General features: G+C 44.3%; 1 pseudogene; it reads right to left on the bottom strand.

Annotated features, from left to right (window-relative positions):
• Window positions 1-2820: 2820 nt before the first annotated feature.
• On the bottom strand, window positions 2821-3318 carry LOC101598395 (annotated as a pseudogene).
• Between the last annotated feature and the right edge of the window lie 418 nt (window positions 3319-3736).

The following is a 3736-nucleotide window of genomic DNA, read 5'->3' as shown; positions in this document are numbered from 1 at the left end:
TCCCCTTTAACTGCATCATAAGTACACGCTGTGGGCAAAAGAGGTAAATTCAGCCTAGAGCATGGATCAGTTGTAGCCAAGGTAAGTCACTACTGCTGCTAAGGCAGAAGGGATCAAGGTGATCAGCTGAGGGGCTTGCTGTTGCTTGGGGTTCCTTGCTAGTCACTGGGTGTCAGACATCTCATGGCCACAGACAGTGGATTAGTCTTGGAGAATGGGTGAGTTGCTGCAAGCCAGCACCCAATCCTCTGTCCTGGGAATATTCCGTCTGTGTAGCTAGTGGAAGAGGCTGGCCAAGTCACTGACCTTTCCTATGACAGATGTTCTGTGATAGATATTCCTGCATGACACCACTCTGCCACTCCCACAGGCCCATCCATGTGCCTCTTCTCCAAACCCAATTGTTTTCATCTAACCCTCAAGGTGTCAGTACAGCCACCCGCTATTGCCCCAAAGCCCAAGATATCCTCATGTAATGCACTTCCCTGATGGGGAGAGAATTTTCTTTTACTGTAGGCTTTCAGAATTGCCTCTAGGGTTTGTAGCTCAGTGGTAAAAACACTTGACTAGCATATACCAAGGCTCTGATTTTAGTGCCCATGACTGCAAAACAGAAACACTTTGCTTAAACAAGGCTGTGGTCAGTTTTGGTCTCCACCCACAAACTAGCCTACACTGGTCTTTCTCTGCACCCCCTGAAGCTGTTTGTGAGGGATGAGGGAGAGGTCCTGCTGCCAGAGTGGGAAGATGAACTCAGAGCTAGCCATCTGCCTATGCAGGTGGTTTGTGGCCTCTGACCTTGCTTTGCTTCACTCATGGAGGGGCCACTTCATCACATGATGGCTTCTTGCCAGCCTGACCTACCCCCTTTGAATGTGCGACAGACCCAGGTAATGATGGCAGCTTTAGCTGTGTTGGGAAGATAAAATTTCACTTCTATCCTCTTGGAGGTTTTTCAAAAAAATTTTATTGGTTTTTCCCCCCCATTTTTGGAATATATATATTGATCATATTCTCCTCACTGCCCTCTCTTATCATCCCCGTCCCATTTCTTCCCTATTAACCACCATCTTGACTTTCATGTCTTTTTTTTTTTTACCCATTGAGTTACATTAGGGTTACTTGCATGATCATGGGTAGAAGGTTATTTACTGTAGATTGGGCAACTTAACAGTGGCTACACCACTGATGAACTGAATTCCTTCTTTCTCAGCAACCATTAGCTACTCTGGGAGCCGTGTGGTCTCATGGACTCTTCCCCTATTGGCAGTGAAATGCTGACAGGGTCAATCTTGTGCAAGAAACCACAGCTGCTAAGAATTCATGACTGTAACAGCCATGTCCTATCCATAGACAGTGTTTCATAGCTTCTCCATCCTCCTCTTGTATTCTTTCTGCTCCCTCTTCTGTAATGTTTCCTGAGCTGTGGGAGGGGTGGTTTAAATGTCCTGTTTGGTCCTGTTTGGGTCTGAGCACACAGTAGTCACTTTTCTCAGAAAAATTTTCAACTATGTATTTCTGCATTAACACTGCCCATTGTAGTAAGAAACATCTGTAATAGAGTCTTTGAGCAGTACTAATTTTTGGGAACTGATATCAGTATTTAGGAGTCAGTTTGACATATTACCTGTTTAGCATAACCATGGCAGTAGGTTCTCTTTAGGGCCTATATCTATAGGCTTTTGACCAGGTTTATGGTACCAGGCATAAAAATTCCTTCTGTGAAGCAGGCCTTAGATCAGAAAGTGGTTGGTTACTCCCATAACATTCATGTCACTATTGCACCAGTGGACATATATTGCCTGGCAGGTCACAGGGTCTGTAGCTGTGTAAGACTGTTGATGGCTTTTCTCCTTCAACAGCTTGAACACAAAGAAAGCTAGCTGGAAAGGTGGAAGTTTCCAGCTCAGATTCTCTGTCTTGTAACTGTTTTGTTTTTGAGATAGGCTCTCACCATGTATCTGAGACTGGTCGCAGCTTCTGAAATGCTAGTATTACAGATGTGTTCCAGTGTGTCTTTTTATGGCAGGAGCTTGAACTGAGAATTTAATTGACATAGGCAGATCAACTAGAGAAAAGAATACAAGTTTATCAGTGTGTCTCTAGAGCCTTAATAAAGTAATGAACACCAAAGATGCTGTTAGGGTTGAACACTCATACTGAATGGAGAGTAAATTGTAAAGCAGTAATCACATCAGGAGCGGGGAGGAAATCGCCGTTACTTTAATAAGGGCTGTATAGATTTCCCTTGGCTTGGGCTTCTGCCTTTTGTGATAAGAATGGGCATCTTAAGTCAGGCATGGTGCTACATGCCTTTAATCCCAAGCACTTGGGAGGCTGAGGTATGAGGATTGTTGTGAATTCAAGGCCACCCTGAGACTACAGAGTATATTCCAGCAAGACCCTACCTCAAAAGAAAAAAGAAAAAAGAAAAGAAAAGAATGGGCATCTTGGAGCTGGGGAGATGGTTCAACAGTTAATGGTACTTGCTTTCAAAGCCTGTCAACTTGGGTTCAGTTCTCTAGCACCCAAGAAAAGCTGGGTGGAAAGTAGTGTAAGCATCTGTGATCTCATTGGGAATCAGAATTAAGAGAATCCAGATGGTCACAGGCAAGCTAGTCTGACATTATTTTACAGTCTGCCAGTTTGTTGTCTGACTCAAAGAAGATAGTGCACAGACACCTCAAAGTTGTCCTTTGACTTCCACAAGTATATCCATATACACGCACATGCACACAAAAAAATTCAAAAGAAGAATTGGCATTTTTCACATGGAAATTACATCTCCTGCTTTTTTCAGATGATGTTTTTTTTTTCATAGGTATAGAAATATTTAGTAACAGAAAAGGCCTACAGACTCATTTCTTCTTGGACACACCCACGGTGCGGCCCTGGCGGCCAGTGGTCTTGGTGTGCTGGCCTTGGACACGAAGGCCCCAGAAGTGGCACAGCCCTCGGTGGGCCGGAATCTTCTTCAGCCGCTTCAGATCTTCCTGGAGCTTGTTGTCCAGACCATTGGCCAGAACCTGGCTGTACTTCCCATCCTTCACATCCTTCTGTCTATTCAAGAACCAGTCTGAGATCTTGTATTGGCGTGGATTCTGCATAGTGGTGATCACACATTCCACCTCATCTTTGGTGAGTTCTCCAGCCCTCTTGGTGAGGTCAATGTCTGCTTTCCTCAACACCACATGAGCATACCTTCGTCCCACGCCCTTAAAGGCAGTGATGGCAGAGGCTATTTTCTGCCGCCCATCGATGTTCGTGTTGAGTACTCGCAGAATGTGCTGGAACTTTCTCAGGGATCACTAGAGACATGGTGGCAGCACCAGCAGCTGCGTGTAGGCCTCCAGTGGAAGAGCAGATGATGTTTTTTTGAGGTAGGGTCTCACTCTAGCCCCTGACCTGGAATTCACTCTGTAGTTTCAGGGTGACCTCGAACTTACAGCAATCAATCCTTCAACCTCAGCCTCCCAAATGCTGGGATTAAAGGTGTGTGCCACCACACCCAACTTTCAGAGGATATTTTAAAATTCTAATTTCCTTTTTGACAATTTCATACATGTATATAACATATTTTGCTCACATCCATTCCCATCTCCTGCCTTTAAAAGATAGCATGAAGGTCAGGTGATCTTGTACCTGTTTTATAGGTGTCTTTAATTCAAAATAGTAAATATACCAGAAGGGCATATTTTGCATTGATATTTTCTTAATCTCTCCAGCTGTATCATTA

The sequence above is a fragment of the Jaculus jaculus genome, chromosome 17 (genome assembly GCF_020740685.1).
Source record: "Jaculus jaculus isolate mJacJac1 chromosome 17, mJacJac1.mat.Y.cur, whole genome shotgun sequence".
Taxonomy (NCBI): Eukaryota; Metazoa; Chordata; class Mammalia; order Rodentia; family Dipodidae; genus Jaculus; species Jaculus jaculus.
Note: the sequence above shows the minus strand (reverse complement) of the source record. Positions and strands in the feature narration are given on the sequence as shown.